The sequence below is a fragment of the Callorhinus ursinus genome, unplaced genomic scaffold, assembly GCF_003265705.2.
Source record: "Callorhinus ursinus isolate GAN/ISIS: 27379988/994484 unplaced genomic scaffold, GSC_fseal_2.0 scaffold13, whole genome shotgun sequence".
In the NCBI taxonomy this organism is placed as follows: domain Eukaryota; kingdom Metazoa; phylum Chordata; class Mammalia; order Carnivora; family Otariidae; genus Callorhinus; species Callorhinus ursinus.
In genome coordinates this window covers 33971276-33983842 of record NW_027397075.1, presented here as the reverse complement: position 1 = coordinate 33983842, position 12567 = coordinate 33971276, and the positions used below count along the sequence as shown (strand labels likewise).

Sequence of the window (12567 nt, the reverse complement as noted above, 5' to 3'; positions counted from 1 at the left end):
TTAGTAATTGAAATGTCACCAGTGGAACAGTGTTACACTGATATAGTCTCTCCTGTGTACCCATAGCATCTTGTACATACCTCTGTTTTAGCATTATCACATTGTCTATTTATATCTCTTCTATAGGACTGGAAATTTCTAGAGTACACACTGTGTTTCATTTTCCTTAATGATCATTTGCAGTATATACTCAATAAACATTTAACTGAACCTGATATTGTCTTAGCAAGAAAAAAATTTGATGTAGGTAAAAGAGGCCCTATATGTATACCTAATTAAATACTATTTCAGGGAAGAATTGCTCTCTACAAAATGCACTTATACAAGAATATTTAAAACATTTAATTTCTTAATGAGAAAGTTGTACTTCTAGATTGCAAAAAAAAAAAAGTTTTCTTAAACTTGTCACTTATTCCTACATTTTAAAGTATAAGCTTTCTCATAAGTTATATGAAGAAATAGTTCTTTTTATTATTTTGATTTTTATAAACAGTAGTCACTAATGTTATCTTTTTGAAAAATAGCTCTTTAGGTGCTTACTTGGTTGGTTTTATTTTTGAACCAAAAAATTCTTCCTTGATGGGTACTTTCAGAATTCTGAGTTGCTGATTCTATTTAACTTTAATTAGATATATCCCATTCCTATCTTATTTAAAGTTCTGTTAATCAACTTCCAGTTTTGGCAATGGTACACTAGGTGATTTGTACTAACCTGTAAGTAGAACTAGAAAAGTTGGACCAAGTATATTTATTTCAAAAACAACAACAGAAACCTGTTTGAAAACATTGGAATGTACACAAGATAGAAAAGAATTACCAGCATAGGAATGTAAACCTGGCTTTGGAGTATGCTTTTCCTCTGGGAGCCGTTGCCACTCTTGGTAGAACGGCTGAGAGCACTTAGGACAGCTTCACAGGGGCACAGGGATCAGAATCTAGTGCTCACCACTATGTGGGTGAACTTATTTTGGTTTAGGACCCCAAAAGGGCTGTAGTCTAGGGTAAACCAGTAGAAGGTAAACTCTCACAATGATTGCAATGCCAGATCATATCAGTCCTGAAATTAAAATTAAATGATCCTCTATTGCTAGTTAAAACTTCTTTGAAAGAAGGTCTAAAAAAGATCATCTGGGAATTTATTTTTTTTTAATTGCAAATACAGTAACTCTTAAGACACAATAAAATCACAGACATAGGAAAAAGCAAGATGTTATAAATAAATTTAGCATAAGCAGTGGACAACAAAAACAATATCACAGCAACTCTGGATATTGGAATTATGAGACATAGCTTAAAAATAACCATGCTGACAATTGATAAAAGACAAGATTGAAAATTTCAACTTGGAACTAAAGAACTATTTTAAAAATGAAAATCCTAGAAGTAAAAAATTATAATTACTGAAATTAAGATCTCATTGGATGGATTGTATGGAAGAAAAGACAGTTGAAAAGAATCAATGAACTTGTAGTAAGTTAGAAGAAAATATACAGAAGAAAGCATGGAGAGACAAATAGGATGAAAAAAATGCAGAAAAGAAATTAAGGATGAAGTAAGAAAGTTTAATATATTCAATAGAAGACCTAAAAGGAGAGAAAAGAAATAATACAACTGAAGCAAATATTAGAAGGAATTCTGTTGAGAACTTTACAAAATTGATGAAAGACATCACGGGAGAGATTCAATAAGCCCTTGTATCCCAAAGAATAAATCTACGGTGTGAGTAAAGATTTAATATTATACTTGGACCATGAAGAAACTTAAGCTTGCCTGAAAATCTGACCTTGGGTCTGCCTTCTCATAGTACCACTTTGTGGAAATGTGCTGAATTAGGACAAACATGGAATGTTATTGTTAGCAGGCTAGTTCTCTTTTAAATTAACTATGAAACTCCATCTGTACTATTGCATCTGGACTTAGAGAACTGTGAGTTGGCATATTGACCTTACGTCTACCCAAAGTAAACAATATAAGACTGACAAGAAATCAAAGCACATCTCTGTATCTAGAACCTCATGCGCCCTAACTGTCCTTGGCAACTGTGCGTACTCTTTGTGTGGGTTCAGGAGGGATGCAAGAAGCTATGTATGTCTATAGTTGCTTGCTCTCCTGATGAGTTTGAAGATGTTGTACATGACAAATTTCCTATCCTGTATACCTCTATAAAGCTAACTAACCTAGTGCAAGACTAAAGCTAACTGTGTCTGGTCCTGTGACCCCTACTGGTGGTAGGACGGTCACACCTTGACACATCATAATAAAACTATTGAAAATAAAATGCAAAGGGAGATTATTAAAATAAGGCAGAGAAAAGTCACTGTCTTCAGAACATCAGCAGTTAGACTGACAGTCAACTTCTCATGAAGCAATAGAAACCAGAGTTTGTGGAACCAGATCTTCACTGTGTAAAGGGAAATACCTCCCAATATAAATTTCTATATCCAGTGAAAATCTCTCAAAACAAAAGTAAAATGAAGATACTTTTAGATAAAAAAATATGAGGAATCTGCCACCAGTAGACGTACACTAAAGAAAACCTGAAAGGATATTTTTAAGGCAGAAGGAAAAGATGCAGAACCTAAAGATGAAGGTCACTGATGTAGAAAGGAATGGGAAAAGATGAAGGAATAGAAATGGTGAAGAGGAATAGAAGTGGTAATATGTAGTAAATCTAAATGCATATTGACTGTATAAAGCAGTGATGCCTCGTTGGATTTAATAAACATAAAATTAAGTATTTGACTGTAATAATATAAGCCAGAAGGGTAAGTGTGATTAAAATGTTCTCAAGAATTTTCCTTGTCAGGGAAGGAGGTAAAAAAACTAATTAACATTAGACTGAAAGGGATGCATATTATAGTTTATAGGATAACCTTTCTAAAGTAGATTCTTAAAGTGTGCTACCTAGATCAACACATCAGTGTCCCCTGGGAACTTGCTTTATTTCCCAATAAAAAGATTAAAAGAAAAGTTCTCTAACTCACTTCATTATCAGTCCAGATTTATTTTAAATTTGATTTTTATATAACAGTCCCTTTGATTAGGCATGGAAAAATAACTTCATTTCCTTATTTTAGATGAGGCAGAAAGTGTGAGAGACTGTTGTTTATTTAGTCAACAAACATTTATTATGTGCAGTCACAGTTCTAGATATGGAAGATAAACTTGAACAAAACTGTAAGAAAAATTCTGGCCCTCTTAGGAGACTTAAAATTTTATGTGCCAGAGGAGAAGGAAAAACAGAATGAGTAAGTTGTTGTATCAGAAGGTGACAGGTGACTTGGAGAAAAACAAAGCAGGAGAGTGGGACAAGGAGTTCTGGAATAGGGAGTTCTAGTTTTCAGTGGTGAATAGCTGAATTAGAGCAAAGACAAGGACATAAGGTGTAATCTACGTTTAAAGGTGTGAGGGTGTTCCAGGTGGAGCAAACAGTTCAGAGGCCGTGAAGTGAGGAAGTGATTAGTGTTCAGGGAACAGAAAACAGGCCAGTGTGGCTACACTACAGTGAACTAGGTGGAGAGTAGTCGATTTCAGAGTGGTGAAGAAGAACCATTTCAACAGAGCATCGTTTACCAAAGTCCGGACTTTGGCTTTTACCGGGTGTGAGTTGGAGCCATTTTAAGATTTTGAACAAAGGAGTGATACAGTGTGACTTCAATTTTTTAAAAATCGGTTTGGCTGTTTGAGAATAGATTATAAAGTGTCAAGAGTGGAAGCAGGAAGGCTGTTGCAGTAATCCAGGTAAGATAACATGGTGGTATACCGGTGAGAAGTAGTCAGATCCCATTCATATCTTGAACATGGAACCAGTAAATTGCATGTGGAGAGTGAAAGAGAAAAGTCTAGGATAACACTGAGGTTTTCCCCCCCATAACTTTAGAGTGGAGTTGCCGGTAATTGAGAAGACTATCAGAGGAAGTGTCTTAGAGGAGATAGGAGGGGACGTTTGGACTGGTTAAGTTTGAGTTGTACTTGCCTTCTAAGTGGATGTACCAAGTTTGGAGTTCACAGCAGATTGTGGCGCCAGAGATAGGCACTGGTAGCTGTGAGCATGTGATGTTTAAGCCAAGAAATTGGATGGTATCTCTGCAAGGGAATATAATTAGATACTAGAAGTCGTGTGAATACCATACTTTGGAGGGTACCTTAGTGTTCAGTGATTGAAGTGAGGAGGAGGAATCAGCAAAAGCTGAAAAAGAGTCATTCTCTGTATGTTAGAAAACTGGTGCCTGGGAAGCCGAGTGAAGAAGTTTTTCAAGGAGGCAGCGTTGATGGTTTTGTCAAATGCTACTAATACAAGTAAGATGGGTAAAAAGAAAATGAAAGGAGTGGTATGAGAAAAGCTTGATTGGAGTGGTTTTAAGAAAGAAAGGGAAGGGAGAAGTTGGAGATAGTGAAATACAGAGAGTTGTTTTGGGGAGTAGTAAAACAATACCATGTTTAATCTCACCTAGATTACTTTGTTAAAATATGAAATCAATAGCTGTCTCTAAAAAGGCCAAACATTTCATCGTCTTTCTGTTCTTTTTTCTATTCTACCTAATTTTGATCACAAGAAAGAGATCAATTTATTTATTTATTCTTGAAAAATTTTATTTTATTTTTAAAAGATTTATTTATTTGAGAGAAAGAGGGAGAATGGGGGGAAGAGCAGAGGCACAGAATCTCAAGCAGACTCCGTGCTGAGCGCAAGCCCTACTTAAGGCTCAATCTCAACATCCTGAGACCATGACCTGAGTGGAAACCAAGAATTGGATGCTTAACCAACCGAGCCACGAAAGCGCCCCATAAATTTAGAAAAATTTTAAATGTAATCAGCCAAAGAGAGGAATGGAAATCTAACTTTGTAAATAAAAATATGATTCAACAAAGGGAAGGACATCTATCTCCAAATTCACCATAAAATGTTTTTAGTTCATTCTTTTGTAGTTGTTGGTCAGTTAGGTGTTAGATGGTTGATGGGACTGTTCAGATCTTGTCTTTTCTGATTTTTTTCTGAAAGAGATCAATTTAAGGACACTTAGAAAATAGCTTAACTTTGAAAGTCTTTTTAGGTTTGGGACAAATATAAGTAGTGTATCAATTAGCTGTAATGAACTAAAATGATCTAAAATTCTTCAGTTATGATAGTATAAAAATTGATTTGCTTTTATGTTATTTAGGCAGTGATTTAGTCATAGGGAGGGAATGAGAAATTAAAAATGAGTGGTAGAGGGAAGGGCACAAAGACAGATACATTCTTTTAGGACAGTATCTCAATCTTAAAAAGTTTAGGATAGTTTCCAGCAGATTAAATTTCCATTTAGCTTTGTTTTTTCCTATAACCTAGGTATCTGTCTATCTGTATATTTCTTTTTGGCCACTTCTAGGTGAAAATGAACCAGTAATCTCAAGCCCTATTTTGAACCATCAGCTAAGATCATATATAATTCCCATTCTTTTTATTTCCGCCGACCTTCATATAAACTGGAAAGAGTGTTATACACTGCTCTTTTTAAGATGTTGATCAACTTTATTGTATTTATTTCATTTTCTCCTTTATTTCACAGTGCTATGGAAGTTAACAGCATGCTCTCCCACCGTCCTGTTTGCTGTGTGGTCTATTTTGCTTTAGGATTACAATTCTTACTTTTAATTACTCTCATTTAAAGATGGAATATTTTTAATGTTTCTTTTTTTTTAAGATTTTATTTATTCATTAGAGAGAGAGTGAGAGAAAGAGCACGAGGGCGTGGAGGGGTAGAGGAGGAATCCCAACGAGGGGCTTGAGGGGCTCCATCCCATGACCCCATGCTCGAGCCCAGGACTCTGGGATCACAACCTGAGCTGAAGGCAGTTGCTTAACTGGCTGAGCCACCCAGGTGCCCCTAATCTTGTTTCTTTTAATCTGAGAGATGATACTTTGTCCTTTGTCTATTTTTCTTCCTTCCTATATTTTCCCTGTGTCTAAAAGCACCTTTATTCAGTCACTTTTGGGGCTGCTGACAGATCCTTCTGTCCTTTGTTCCTTAGCTTTGTCTTGCACTGGTAATGGCTCTAGCATTTCTACCACTAAAATGCCAAAATCTCTTCAACCATATTTAATTTTCAAAGGAATTTTAAGATGTTTCATTTGAACTCTAGTGAAAATTCTTTTTGCTTTTTAGAAGAATTTTAATTGCAACTTAGGCCCTCTCTAGAATAGAAATGGTAGTGATTACATGAATGAAGAATACAGAATTATTTTATATTTTGTTTTTAGTTTATTATTTTAATTCACTTGAAGACATTTTAATTAAAGAAACCTTAGTAGTTTAGAGTTATTGATACAAAGATGTTCTATTGCCTAATTATTAGGGTTTTTCTTCCCAAGACTAAATCTTATTATTTACATTGCCTATTTCAGTATTAATTTTCATGATTTTTAAAAAATATGGATTTGTGCGAAATAACTACTAGGAATAACACATCATTTTACCTTTGTTTAGGATTTCGAATTTAATTTCCTCATTGGTTATTTTTTGAATATAAATGAGGAGAACTTGATCGTATGTTTAAATTGCTGTAATAAAGGAACTTTCCACTTACTTGAAGAAGGAGCTATAAATTCTAAAACTGTGTGTGAATGTATTGTATCTATATTGCACATCCAAATACATTCCATTTGAATGATGATACAGTCTTTGAAGTAAATATGGTTTGCTATATTTCCATAAATAGCAGTCAACTCTATACTTTTGAATATAGAGAATATGGGCTTAGTAGGCTGCAGTTTCAATTCATTTTCTGACTCTACTTCTTTGCAAAATACCACATAATTTATTTGGCCTCTTGTGTCCGGATGTAAAATTTGCTGATACTTTTTGGAAACAGCCATTATCTGGATTAATAAAGCCTGTAGGTAATCAGCAATCTATGTCAGTTCTAGTTTCAACCTTTCCTTCTAAAATATACTGTTTATTCACAATTTTTGGTAGGTATTAATATGGACTAACAAGTTTTGTTTTCTTCCTCCCTCTCTACCTTCCTTTCTATGACATCCCTAAATCCTCAAATCCTTTTAGGTGTACCTAAAAGGCAGTAATGATATGGTCAGGATAATTCATTAACTAATTATCCTCAACTAATTTATAGTTGATTCAGAGAAAAATTTTGCAATTTTAAGAGGGTGTGGGGGTCAGTGTGAATGTCCTTGGCAAACACTTTGATGGAGTATAATGTCATCATCTTGGAACATTATCTCTTAGGCTTTTTTACTAAATGACCGTTATTGTAGTTCATTTCTCAAAGAAACAATTAGAAATGAATACATGTATATTTTAGAGAATTTATAAAAATGAAAAGTAGAAAAAAATAGTCTATTATCACTTTTTCCAGAAATAACCAATAGTAAAATTTTAATGTAATTAATCTTAATGTTATTTTCCATTCATGGGGACTGTTTTTTTATTTAAATAAAATTATGTATTTTGCATATTATCATGTATTTTTATTTTTTTCCTGTATTTACCTTTTGCCTTTTTCATTAACTCTTAATAATCTCTCTCTTTTTTTGAAGATTTTATTTATTTATTTGACCGAGAGAAAGACTGTGAGAGAGGGAACACAAGCAGTGGGAGTGGGAGAGGGAGAAGCAGGCTTCCTGCTGAGCAGAGAGCCTGATGTGGGCCTCGATCCCCGGACCCTGGGATCATGACCCGAGCTGAAGGCAGACGCTTAACGACTGAGCCACCCAGTCGCCCCTATCATTAACTCTTGAAGAGAGTATTTTATGCCTGCATAACATTCTATTCTAAGAATTCCATGACTGGCATACCATTGTTTTGTTGAGGATGTTAATGTTTACTTTTTACTATTATATAACTTTACTACTTTGAATACTTCTTCTTGAATATTTTTGCAATCTTTAAATTTCTAATTCTTTAGAAGAGAACCTTAAAGATTTATCCATTTAAAGAAAATGAATACTTTCAATACTTGTGATTAAAATTAGTTTGCCTTCTGGAAAAGTTTATTTACATTTGCTCTTGCACCAAAAACAAGAAAGTCCAGGGGGTTCAGTTTCACCATGTGCATCAAACATAGGATATAATAATGCCAGTACCTCTGCCAAGTTGAAAATATTTTGTTAGTAAATATGTAATCATTTTTTATTGTTTCCCTAAGTAGTTTTCTGAAACATTAGCTTTTGATTTTTTACAAATTTTTTTTCTAAAGAAATTTTTGCTTGAAAGGGAAATACCATGCAATTGAGATAATTGTTTTATAATCACAGTCTTTTGGCAATTTGGTGTTTGTAATTAAAATCTATTCCACTGTCTCCCACACCCTACATCCTCCTTGAAAGTAATGCTATAAAGCTAAGGTAAATTTGGGACACTATTGGTTAGTCTTGATTTCTATTAGACTGGAGTCAGGTAGAGGAGAATATGTGCTTTGTATCTGTGGATCCTTCTGTTGGCATGACCCTTAAAACTGATGGAATGAAACATAAATTGACTCAAGAATGCAAATAACTATTTCTGTTCTTAAGTGATCATATCTATTTAAAGAGACACCATATTTTTGTTGGAAGCAGATTCTGAGTCCATTGTATCTTCTGAGACTGTAGGGTACCCCCATCATTGTTTTATCAGTTCTGAATCACGTCATACGTACTTAATCTAATCTTGGGTCACCAATTTTAAATGGATATCTGATGGGAAAAGGCAATACTTATAAAGGACACTTAGCACTTCCTTAGCTCTTCAAAAATGATAAAAAAAAATGTATACTCTATTCTCAGAAAAAGCATTAGTTATTAAGGATGGTTATTTTCTCTTGTGGCTTGAAACACCAGGAATCATATTGAAAGTTTCTATAATTCTAGAATGAAGGATGTCAGGACAAGGATTTTCCTAATTTCCCTCCCTTGAAACCAAGTCCAGCAAATGGCTTGGGAATCTGTCAACTATATTGTCATCCATACTATACAAAGTTATAAACATACTAAGCGAGAGCATCCTTTTCAGTCATATAATAAAACACATTTTTTATATTCCTATTTCTAAAGAATGAATTTAATAAATTTCTAACTTTATACAATGAAACACTTTTTTTTAAGTGTTTCTAACTAAAACCTTATATTCTTTTTTTAAGATATTATTTATTTGAAAGACAGCGAGAGGGGGAACACAAGCAAGGGGAGTGGGAGAGGGAGAAGCAGACTCCCCACTGAGCAGGGAGCCTGATGCGGGGCTCTATCCCAGGACCCTGGGACCATGACCTGAGCCGAAGGCAGACCCCTAATGACTGAGCCACCTAGGTGCCCCTAAAACCTTATATTCTTAAGATCTTCTTTTCTTTACCTAAATCTCTCATGATTTCTACCCATTAAAAATATTTGCTGAATGAATTAGTGTACTGCCTTATACTGTTATTTGTGTTCATGTCTCTTATCCCCTGCTAACCTGCAGACTCCTTAAGAGCACAGACTATGGAACCAGGTCACTTAGGTTCAGTCAGATTTTCCACATAGTAGCTCTGTGACCTTGTACAAGTTCCTCAACTGTACTGTGGATCAGTTTCCTCATCGATATTTAAAAAAATTTTTTTTTATTAAGTAGGCTCCACACTCAGCATGGGGCTTGAATTTACAACTCTGAGATGAAGAGTTGCTTGCTCTACTAACTGAGCCAGCCAGATGCTCCTTCCTCATCTATAAAATGCTGATGACAATAGTAATTTACCTCTTAGGGTTATTATAAAGTTAAAATAAGTTACGGTACATAAAGAGTTTAGAATATTTTGGCATATAGTAAGAGCTATATAAATGTTTGCAATTAGGGTCATTAATTTTTAAATTATCCTTAGCACAAAGCAAATGGTTTGCACCTAATGTGTAATTAGTATATAATTTTTGTAATGAATGTTACAGTCTTTTCAAGTCTTTTAGGCTTGTCCTTTATCTTGTTTGTTCCATAATTAATTAAATACTAATTTTGAAACTAAAGAAATGCTGGAGTAGAGGTGGGAGATACTTCTAACATCTAATAGACTCACTTGAAACCCAGTGGTAATATCAAGATTACATCAATTTAAGAAAACTAGTTTTTCTGACATCAACATTCATGGGTACCTATATAATTATTTTATAATTACCAGTTTGCCCCTTGGGATAACCTCCAGGCTTTTGTTTATTTTCAAAAGCAATGAAAATTTTAAAGTGCATGCAGCTATAGGGAAGTTGGTATTTATTATTAGCTTAATAGTTTTGTTAGATTTATGGCCTGTTCTTCCTTTCCTTTCAACATTGCTTTTATTTTACAATTTAGTCTTCTCTCAAAAAGACTTAACATACCTATTTTTCCATTTATTTGTTTTTATCTAAGAGATAGGCATTCCTCTCTGACTTAATAAACACTGTGTATAAAGTGGCAGATTGCATGCAACTAGGGAAGCTAAAGCACTGTAAAAAGCCAGTCTGCTTTCATTAAAGTGCAGAATGCTTCTATAGTAAAATTTGTTTATACCAGTGATTATCAGAATCATCTTGGGATCTTTCAAAAAAATATATATATATATATAACAAAACATCTATTGTTAGATCCATGAAGCCCTATTTAAGGGGAGGAAGGATGGTAGGTGGAGACTTGTATTAAAAAGTCCTCTAGGGCTCCTTGGAAAATTATGTTACCACTGGAAAGAGATTTATTAGACATAGTAACCAAGAGGCATAAATGGTTCTCCAGCATCTGCTAATGAGGTAATGATTGTAATTATGAATATCTAATATCTGTTAGATTTTGCTATTCCCTTACCCCCTTGGGAAGAGATACAAATAAAAATAATAAGATGTGGTCTTTTTCCTTTTCTTTAATTAAAAAAAAAAGACCTTTAATTTATATTAACTTCCCACACTTCTAAGCTGTTTCTGATCCTGAATTCTTCAGTGAACACTGAGAAGACAACATAGGAGCTTCTTTTTCTTTCTTCTCTCCTTTCTTCATTTCTGTTTCTCTTTTTCCTTTTATCTTTCCTTTCCTTTCTTCTTTCCTCTAGCTGGATGGTTTATAACACTTTAGAAAATTTTCCTGACTGGAAGAGGGCCAATCTGAATGAACTCTTGTCTTGGGCGTGGAAGGAAAGAAGATTCTGAGCATGGACCCTGACTTCCAGGAAGACTGTGGCTCCCATCTCCTAAGTGCCCCACTCTCCCCTTAGCGTCCAGACTAGAGTGGGGTGGGGAAGTAGAAAAGAGAGGAGACAAGAAGGTGGTGGAAAACTGAAGCAAAGCTGCAATTTATTTCTTCTCTAAGTTAATTACATTAAGTGTAAATATTCCTTGACCTTAATATCCACTACTGTATGGGACAACCTCTGTGAAAACATTTGTTGCTTTAGATATTTTATGGTGAATATTGTAATGAAATCAACAAAATAACATTTAGAGGATCTGCCACTCAACATTTTAAATATATCATTATTGTCATTTTTATATGTACTGTAATGGAATTTGACCTACATTAGAATGGTTCTCATAATTTTTCTCGTTAAATATTTTTTTTGAAATAGTGTTTGTTCTTCTGCAGTATGCCAGTTTTGAAGCACAATATTGACAGAAATCTTTAAGCTACTTGGTTTTTGTTTTTATTTTTTATTTTACCTTGTGTGAGGGAAAAAAGAAATATATTAATTTGAGAGTACATTCTGAATTATGCCATTAACCTATAAATAATTTTTCATTATTACCCCACCACACTTAAAATTGTCCAAAATATTTTGAGATGGGAAGGGATTTAACTTTGTTTTCTAAATGTTTATCTTTTGATAGTTCCTACCAAATTTCTATTAGAAGTAGTAGAAGGCCAGAGAGTGAATATTGAATATCATTTCCTTGACTTAAAAGTTTTTAATGAATACTACTTGAGTTGGTTTTGTATGCTGAGTATATGTATGAAAAATTATGATTATTATTTTCCAATTAACTAAAAACATGGTTAGCAATTACTTAAATCAGAATTAACCAAGGACAGCAACTGTTAAGAGAAAAGTATTTCCTGCTAATTCAAGCTTGCATCCTATCTGGGGAAAAGAAATATATGTTTATATTTTACTTCACTAGTCTCACGTTAATCCCAGTTGTTCTCACGAAGTCTCTCTATTGATGTGATCCTTACAGCCTTTCAGATCTCTTACTGTATCATTTCTTAAATCCCATTTTATGCAGCATTTTTTCAAATAAAGCTACAAAAATTGGCATTGATATTTCTAGGATGGTAGAAAAGTTATTACTACTGAACATAGAAATAATTTGATTATGTAGATTAAAGAAAAGTCAATCTATTATAATTGCTGTAAAGAAGCTATTTAATTTGGGGCCTGGTTTTTTTTTTTCTTTTAATTTAAGATTTTATTTATTTATTTGACAGAGACTGACACAGCGAGAGAGGGAACACAAGCAGGGGGAGTGGGAGAGGGAGAAGCAGGCTTCCCGCAGAGCAGGGAGCCTGATGCGGGGCTGGATCCCAGGACCTGGGATCATGACCTGAGCTGAAGGCAGACGCTTAACAACTGAGCCACCCAGGTGCCCTTTGGGGCCTTTTTTAA

General features: G+C 34.2%; 1 protein-coding gene across 5 annotated transcripts in view; it reads left to right on the top strand.

Annotated features, from left to right (window-relative positions):
• The window catches only part of COP1 (COP1 E3 ubiquitin ligase), a 244434-nt gene that overhangs the window by 193043 nt on the left and 38824 nt on the right, over positions 1–12567 (top strand). The window lies entirely within an intron of this gene.